Source organism: Sminthopsis crassicaudata, chromosome 4 (assembly GCF_048593235.1).
Source record: "Sminthopsis crassicaudata isolate SCR6 chromosome 4, ASM4859323v1, whole genome shotgun sequence".
NCBI lineage: Eukaryota > Metazoa > Chordata > Mammalia > Dasyuromorphia > Dasyuridae > Sminthopsis > Sminthopsis crassicaudata.
This window is the reverse complement of record NC_133620.1, coordinates 284,513,621-284,523,363: the sequence shown is the minus strand read 5'-3', so window position 1 is coordinate 284,523,363 and position 9,743 is coordinate 284,513,621.

Below are 9,743 nucleotides of genomic sequence, written 5' to 3'. Positions count from 1 at the left end.
TTCTGAAGTGCACTGTATTCCGGGCGCCGCCATGTTTGTGTGGGGCAAGCCCTTGCCGATGAGCTGGAGGGGGCGGGGCGAAAATTGGGCTGGAGCTGTGGGTCCCTAGGTTTGAAAGCCGAAAGGCCGCGCAGGGACCATCTAATTGTCTGAAGACAAAAGTGAGAAATCGAGGAAATGACTGACGATAGCTAGCTAGTTTCAGTGTCAAAATTCGAGCCCAGTGTCCCAGACTCCTAGTCTGTATAATAATATAAAACATTATTACTGTGTATGTTGCTGTAAAATAAAGCGCGGTGTAGTTAGAGGGGGGAAGTTCATTTAAAAAGCAATAATAATTTTTTTATTTTTCAATATACATGCAAAGATAGTTTGCAACATTCACCCTAACAAAACCTTGTGTTCCGAATTTTTCTCCCTCCCTTCCTCTGCGCCCTCCCCTAGCCAACGAGTAATCCAATGTAGGTTAAACGTGCAATTTTTCTACACATATTTCCACAATTATCATGCTGCACAAGGAAAATCGGATCATAAAGGAAAAAATGAGAAAGAAAAAAAAGCAAATAAAAATTAAAAAGTGAAAATCCCATGCTGTGATCCGCACTCAGTCCCTACGCTCTCTCTGGGTACAAACGGCCCTCTCCATCACAAGTCTGTTGGAACTGGCCTGAACCCCCTCACTTGTTGAAAAGAGCCACTTCCATCAGAATACATCCTCATACAGTATCATTGTTGCCGTGTATAATGATCTCCTGGTTCTGCTCATTTCACTTAGCATCAGTTCATGTAAGTTTCTCCAAGCCTCTCTGTATTCCTCCTGCTGGTCATTTCTTACAGAACAATAATATTCCGTAACCTTCATATACCACAATTTACCCAACCATTCTCCAATTGATGGACATCACTTAGTTTCCAGTTTCTGGCCACTACAAAGAGGACTGCCACAAACATTGTTGCACATGTGGCTCCTTTCCCTCTTTTATGATCTCTTTGGGATATAAGCCCAATAGAGACACCAGCGATCAGTGGATATAATCTTTTGGGCATAGTTCCAGAATGTGCTCCAGAATGACTGGATTAGTTCACAATTCCATCAACCACATATCAGTGTCCCAGTTTCCCACATCCCCTCCAACATTTATCATCATCTTTTCCCGTCATCTTAGCCAATCTGAGAGGTGTGAAGTGGTACCTAGAAATTGTCTTAATTTGCATTTCTCTGATCAATGGTGATTTAGAACATTTTTTCATATGACTAGAAATAACTAATTTTTATATCTGAACATTGTCTGCTCATATGATTTGACCATTTATCAATTGGAGAATGATTTGTATTCTTATAAATTTGAGTCAATTCTCTATGTTTTTTAGAAATGAGGTCTTTATCAGAAATCTTGGATATAAATTCTTTTCTCAGTCTTCTGCTTCCCTTTTAATCTTGGATGCATTGGTTTTGTTTGCACAAATTTTTTTTAATTTAACATGATCGGAATTATAGCTTTTGCAATTCATAAGGCTCTCTAGTTCTTCTTTAGCCACAAATTCTTTTCTTCTCCACAGATCTGACAGGAAGGCTATGCCTTATTCTCCCTTTTGCTTATAGTATCACCTTTTATGTCTAAATCATGAACCCATTTCAACCCTATCTTGGCTGTTAGGTGTTGGTCAATGCCTAGTTTCTGCCATACTGTTTTCCAATTTTCCCAGCTATTTTTGTCAAATAGTGAGTTTTTATCCCAGAAATTGAAGTCTTTGGGTTTTTCCAACACTAGATTTCTATAGTCATTGACTATTGTATCTTATGTACCTAACTGATTCCGTTGATCTACTACTCTATTTTTTAACAAGTACCAGATTGTTTTGATGAGTGCTGCTTTATAAAATAGTTTTAGGTCTACTATAGCTAAGCCACTTTTGTTTTCTTTCTTTCTTTCTTTTTTTCCATTAATTCTCTTGAAATTCTTAACCTTTTGCTTTTCCAGATGAATTTTGTTATTATTTTTTTCTAGCTCTACAAAGTAATTTCTTGGCAGTTTGATTGGTATGACACTGAATAAATAGATTAATTTAGTTAGAATTGTCATTTTTATTATATTAGTTCAGCCTAACCATGAGCACTTGATATTCTTTCAATTGTTTAGATCTAACTTTATTTCTGTAAAGTGTTTAGTAATTGTGTTCATAGTTCATACAGGTCCTGCCTTTGTGTTGGCAGATAGACTCCCAAATACTTTATATTATCTTCAGCTATTTTAAATGGAATTTCTCTAACTCTTGCTATACTTTAATGGTAACATATAGAAATTGGTTTATTTTATATTCTGCAACTTTGCTAAAGTTGTTGTTTCTACTAGTTTTGAAACGCTAGGATTCTCTAAGTATACCATCATAGCATCTGCAAAGAGTGATAATTTTGTTTTAAGGGGGATAGTTCTTATTGACTTGGAGATTAGGAAAAGCTTTGTGGAGGAGGTGGCATTTGAACTGGTCTTCAAATGCAGGCTAAGAATTCTAGGGCAGAGTTGAAGTCTTAACTTAAAAACACACACACACACACACACACACAACAGGTATAGAACAATGATGATTGAATACCTCAGATCTGTCAAATCAGTTCATCTAAGCTGTTAGGAATTTAAAACTATCTTAATGCTCTTTTTGGCATTCAAAGCCTTTGAAGCCTGGCCCCCTCCTATATTTCCAGTCTTCTTGCATTTTATTCCCCAGGGAAAACTGACCTCCTTGGCTTTTTGAGGGGTAGGGGGGCAATTGGAGTTAAGTGACTTGCCTGGGGTCATACCATAATACTAATAAGTGTTCGAAGCTGGATTTGAACTGAGATTCTTCCGATTCCGGGGCTGGTGCTCTATCCTAGGTGCCACTGCCACCAAGCTTCCCCCTCCCTGGCTTAAAGTCCCAACTAAATCCCACTTTGCACAGGAAGTTTTCTCTAATCCTCTTAATACCAGTGCCTTCCCCCCATTAACCATCTCCTATTTATCCTGTATGTACAGTAGGTTGCTTTGTATATATTTATTTGCATATTATTTCCTTAACTTTGCCTCAGTTTCTTCATCTGTAAAAATTAACTGGAGAAGGAAATGGCAAATCACTCTAGTATCTCTTGGGTTCCAGAGAAGAATGGAACAGAATGATTCCAAGATCCTTTTGTAGCCTTAAGTCTATGATCATTGTAACAGAGAGGATATGAAAATCCTTAATATGGAATGTTGGCAGTGAGCAGTCAGCTGTCAGTTCCCACTCAGCATTCAGTGTCAGCTGTCAACAGAATCCCTCACAACAGCAGGTTATTCAGATTCACATCCCAGAATAACCAGATTCTGGTCCTTTTCTCCCCTGACTATAGGCATCAGCCCAAAAGAAGTGAGAAACAAGGAGGTACACCATCTTCCTCCAAATGTGGTTGATTTGGGGTTTGCCTAGTGAAGAGCTGGGCAAATGGTTTTTCCATCCCTTGCTATTTTCCATTTTTTCCAAGTACAGTATTCAGGTGAGTTATTGATTATGGAGTGACAACACAAATTGTCCGGACAACTAAGTGGCAAAGTGAATAGAGTGCTTGGCCTGGAGTCAGGAAGACTTAATTTAAGTTCAAATAAGGCCTGAGACACTTATTATTTGGGGGATCCTGGGCAGGTTATTTCATCCCATTTTTGCCTCATTTTCCTTATCTGTAAAATGAGCTGGAGAAGGAAATGGCAAATCATTTCATTATCTTTGCCAAGAAAATCCCGGAAGGGGTCATAAAGTGTCTGAAATATAATAACAAAAACTAACTAGCACATGAATGTGTTGGGATAGTATTGTACTAAATACCTGTGATAGTAATAGTAATACCTCCTTCCAAGACTGTGAGAATCAAATGATATACTATTTAGACGAGGCTGTGTGAGAATTTAATGGAAGGAACTGATAATGCTTAGTCTGGAAAAGTCTTGAGAGGAGAGGGGAAGTTTTCAAATATTCGAAAGGCTAGCTCTCTTATGGAAGATGGATGAGACTTATTCTGTCTAGCCCCAGAGGGGAAAATGGGAAGAATGAGAAATCACAGAGATGCTGATTTTAGCTCAACATAAAGAAAGAATTCCTAATACATTAGAAATGCGCAATGTTGAAATGAGCTGCTCTTGAAAGTGATAAGTTCCAATTTTTTTTTGGGGGGGACCTCTCCAAGAAGAGGTAAAATGACAACATGTAGGGGATGCTTAGAGGGGATTTATTCTCATGGATGGGTTGGACTAGATCACTACAGAGATCTGTTACAGTTCTGAGAGATTCTCTGATTTAAAATTTCATCTGAAAGACCCTTTGTTCTGTTGTTATTCTGTTGATTTAATCATATCCTATTCTTCATGTTCCCTTTTGGGGTCTTCTTGCAAATACACTGGAGTCTTTTGCCATTTCCTTCTTCAGTTCATTTTACAGATTAGGAAGCTGAGGCAAGCAGGGCGAGGTGACTTACCCAGAGTCACACAGCTAGTAAGTGTCTGAGGCCAGATTTGAACTTCTGTCCTCCTGACTCCAAGGCTGGAGGTCTAATCTACTCCACCACCTACCTGCCTAGTCCTTTGTCCAAATTTTTCTGGATTCTCATGAGAGACGCTGGCATAGGACCACCTACCATGGTGTGCCCTTGTCACAGAGGGTGCTGTGCTCTCTGAGCAAAGCAGAATTGAATTAGCTCAGAAGAAACACAAGATGCACAAAGTTAGAGAAATACCCCAAATGTTCACAGAGATATTTGTGTCCAACTTGTGGCAAAGTATGCTGAGCTCGTATTAATCTGATCAGTCATAGTCAGACATACTGCAGTTTTATTCTGATATAATAATGTCATTTTTATCCTCTTAAAAAACAACCAAATCATTTAGTATGTTGACTATTCCTCCTATCTTTGAAGAATTTGCAGATTTTTTTATAAGCATGTAATTTAAACCCAGCCTCAGTTAATACTGAGCAAGTGTAATCCTGGGCAAATCACAGAATATCCTTTCAGTCTCAGTTTCTTCATCTGTAAGATGGGGGTGATGATAAATAACACCTCCTCATAGAGTTGTTATAAGGATTAAATCTGATAATAGATGTACAGTACTGGGTAAAATTTAAAGTGCTATATAGATATTAGCTATTTCTGCCTTTTTATTGTTTGTTAAAAATATTGAACATGACATTGTTTAGGACAGAGTTTTGTGCAGTGCTACTTTCTAGCTTGATAATAATTCATCAATTATTCCTTGGGTCTAGTTATTCAGCTGGTTCCACAAGTACCTAATTTGGTCCTTATCTAATCCCTATTTTTTTCCTCTTGATCACAAGAATATTACAAGAGAACTTGCCAAATTTTAAAGATTAATATGGCTATTATTCTTTCCAAAAATGTAGCATACAGCCTAGTTATCCTTTCCCATATTCAAAGACTCTCAGCCATATTCTCCCATAATTTCAATCCTTTCTCGAGTCCTATTGAGAATACCTGCAGAGTAAGCAGTGTGTTTAATTATTTTAATTATATTGTTAATTATAAGCAATATACAATTGCATATTTAATTCTATATTGTTAATATAGTATAATTTAAAAACTCTTTGAATTGGACATTGTGGTATTCCAGTTGGCTAAAATGTAAGCTCATTGATCATAGGGATTACTTCTTTCTATATATTTGTATCTACAGTGCCTGGTACATAGTGGGTGCTTAATAAATACTTATTGATTGATTATCCCTCCCTATCAATCTGTGACCTGCCCTTCTCCACTTTTTAATCATAGATTTTTTTTTTTTTTTGGAGGCAATTGGAATTAAATGACTTATGCAGGGTCACACAGTTAATAAAAGTTAGGTGTCTGTGGGCTACATTTGAATTCAGGTCCTCCTGAGTCTAGAGCCAGTGCTCTATCCACTGCACCATCTAACTGCTCACAGAGATTTCTTTGATGATCTTTTAACCCCCTTTCTTATGTAATTCCTGGTTTATCTTGCTTGCTCTAACCAAGTGCCTTTCTGTTGCCTTTTGGGTGACCTTCACCTTCAATTCTTTGTTCACTGTTCCATCTCCATGCACAATCTTGCAGGAACATCAGAAAAATAGTGGCCTTTCCCCCACCTTTTCCCACCAAGTTTAGAGTCATGAAGTGAACTTTTAAATTTCCCACAGGCAATCCAATATATTCCTAATCTACCAGTCCATTTCTTCTTGGTGGCTGCCCCACCTTAGCTTCTCATCCTTATCTCATCACTGATCTTATGAGCCTCCATGTCATCTGTCTCTTGTGTTAAAAAGTTAAGCTGGCCCACAGCTGAAGAATTTCTGGCAGAAAATGGGCAGGACTTTAGTATCTGGTTGAAAAAACATAGCAAGGGTTGATTTATGTTTGAATTTCATTTCAGGACAATGGATTATATAGCACACCTCCTGGGGAAAAGGCACTGAGGGCTTTATGACCATGCTTGGACCATTTTTATGTCCTTGTGGTTAAAAAAAAAATGTTTTAGCTAAGCTAGTGCTTTCTCAAACTTTTCTAGTCCATACTCTACTTTAAAGGGATAGAGACCTTTTGAACCCATTTACCCTACTCTTTCTGATCATTGTTAAAAAAAAGAACAAACAAATAAACATAAAAGTCATGATCAGCATCACCGGGAAGAATACCCATCCCTGTCAAGGAGATTCCTCTTTGGAGAGAGATTGGATAAAATGACCCTCTAAAGCTCTTTGCAGCTAGTGACAGAGTGGATAGAACACAGGTCCTGAAGACCTGAGTTCAAATCCAGGCTCAAATTCACTAGCTATGTGATTCTGAGCAAGTCACTTAACCTCTGCCTACTTCAGTTTCCTTACCTTGTAAAATAAAGACGGTAATAACTTCCACCTCCCAGGATTATTGTGAGGATCAAATAAGAATAATAATTGTAAAATACTTGGCACAGTGCCTGGCACATAGTAGGTGCTTGGAAACAGTTTGTTCTCTCTCCTACTTCCTTGTTCACCTCCCAAACTTTTGGTCCTTGGGGCAGTTAGATAGAGGACCAGCCCTGGAGTCAGAAGGTCCTGAGTCCAAATTTTTGGTCCTATGATTCCTTCTAATATGGCTTTGTAGTCAGTAGACCTGGATTCAAATCCTGGTTCTGTTGGTTGCCCTCTGTGTCGTCTTGAGCAAGTCACTTCATTTCCTTAATCCAGGAATCAGATGACTAAGGTTCATTTCAGCTCTAAAACTCTGATTCCTAAGATTCTAGGAGATGAGTAATTAGTGAAACCTCATAGTTTGGAAATGTCTTTAGCATCCAGTGGTGATATTACTGCATGGTTTTTCAAAAAGAACCATTTTTTGAGCTTTTGATGTATATTTTATGATGTGTGACATAAACGTGGGTTATGCATTGTTGAAAACACTAGGTGAGGAAGGAAGGAAACGTGCATTTATTAAGTACTTACTATATGCCAGGTTCTGTGCTTTAGTTCTTTCTTTCCTCTCCCTGGGAAATGGGTGCTATTATTATCTCTATTTTACATTATCTCCATTTACTCAGTTGAGGAAACTGAGGCAGGCAAAGGTTAAGTGATGTGTCCACAGTCACACAGCTAGTAAACATCTCAGCCTGGATTCAAATTCAGGTCTTCTAGATTCTAGGCGCAGTGTTCTATTCACTAAAGGGGAAAGAACAGTAGGCTGATGGAGTCAGGAAAGTTAGGCTCTCCTCCTAACTCTACCTCACAATGTGTGATCTTAGGCAAGTCAAACTCCTCTCTGGGCCTCAGTTTCCCTATTTGTAAAATGAAGGAGTCAGACTAATGTTTAAGGCAACGAAGGCACGATTTCAGTGATGTATAATTTTCATTAAATATCAAAAGATAAATATCAATTAATTCTTGCAAAAAGCAAATATTTTTATAATTCATAAGATCACAATTTAGAGCTTTCTGTAGGAGACAAACCTGAGTAGGGATTGTTTCATTCTATATTCTAATGTTTCATTCTTTGGACTTATATCCCCAGTGCCTAGAATAGTACCTGGCATATAACAGGTGATTAATAAGTACTCGTTGGTTGAAAATTACCTTAAAACCAATTAGTTTCCTCCCCTCCCTTTTTTAGAGGAAAAAACTGAGACTAGAGAAGTTAAATGACTTGTCATACAGATAAGCTGTAACAAGGTCAGAATTTGAATCCAAGACTTCTGACTCAAAAATTAGCTCTCTTTCCATTGTGCCCAAATTTATTAGTTTAACTCTTTATGTTTTCACATTCATGATGTCATTTGTTCTTATACCAATCCTGAGAGTTAGGGTAGACATTATTTCCTATTTTAGGGGGCAGATATAGAGATAAAGGGGGTCTGGATCTATCATTTTATTGGAATAGGGAGCTACCCAGGAAGGAAATACCTCTACCATCTTAGATCCATACTCAGTCTAAAATTTTTACTCTGAGATTATTGCCTGAGATACTAATGGTTAAATGATTTTGCTCAGGGCCAAACAGCTGCTATGAATCAGTGACAAAATGTACTATGGTCTTTCTAACTTTAAGACTGATCCTCTACTGCAATCAAATTACCTGAAACTAAGGTCAGGACATATGAGATTGTTGGGGTTCAGGAGAACCCCAGAATATTGGTTCTGGACTGGTAATACAGGGGTCCAAAAAGAATTTGGAGGCTTATATAATCTCCAAGGCAAGAGGCAGATTTTTATTATAATTGCAATGCCAATTAAAGCAGACTAAATCTCAAGAGAGGAAGGTAGCAAGAGCAAGAAGCAAGCAGGTAAATTTATACAGATTTGGGGAGTATAGAACAAAGAGCAGAGCAGGGTAAATGACTTCATAAGTTAGATGTCAGCATGATTGGTGGGAAGTTTGCTAATGGAGACTAACAATGACCCCCCTTTTTTTAATAACAGTTTTTATTTACCAGATATATGCATGGATAATTTTACATTGACAATTGCCAAACCTCTTGTTCTAATTTTTCCCTCTCCTTCCTCCCCCTACCCTTATGGCAGGTTGACTAATACATGTTAAATATGTTATAGTATAAATTAAATACAATATATGTATACATGTCCAAACAGTTGTTTTGCTGTACAAAAAGAATCAGACTTTGAGATAGTGTACAATTGTCCTGTGAAGGAAATCCAAAATGCAGGCGGACAAAAATATAGGGATTGAGAATTCCATGTAGTGGTTCATAGTCATCTCCCAGATTCTTTCAGTGGGTGTAGCTGGTTCAGTTCATTATTGGAACTGATTTGGTTCATCTCATTGTTGGAGAGGGCCTCGTCCATCAGAATCGATCATCATACAGTATCGTTGTTGAGATATACAACGATCTCCTGGTCCTGCTCATTTCACTCAGCATCAGTTCATGTAAGTCTCTCCAGGCCTTTCTAATATCATCTTGTTGGACAATGACTCTCTTTCTTAAACTAAGAAGTGCTCATTGTTTGAGTCCAAGTGCTAAATAACCGCCCAAACTTTGGGATGACAAACCAGACATCCTTCAAGGATAGCTAAATGGAAAAAAGATTCTTTTCTTTCACACACATTCTCCAAGTGAGTGCCACATCACTCCTAATAGCTGCATTCCAAAGGTGAATACATCATTCCTAAGGTCCAGCAGCCTGGAGGTTTCTTTAAAAATATGGGGAGGGAGGTGTTCCACTATATCATTCCTAAAGCTGTGACATTTCAAGATGTCTTTATAAGTTCTCCTGGATTTAGA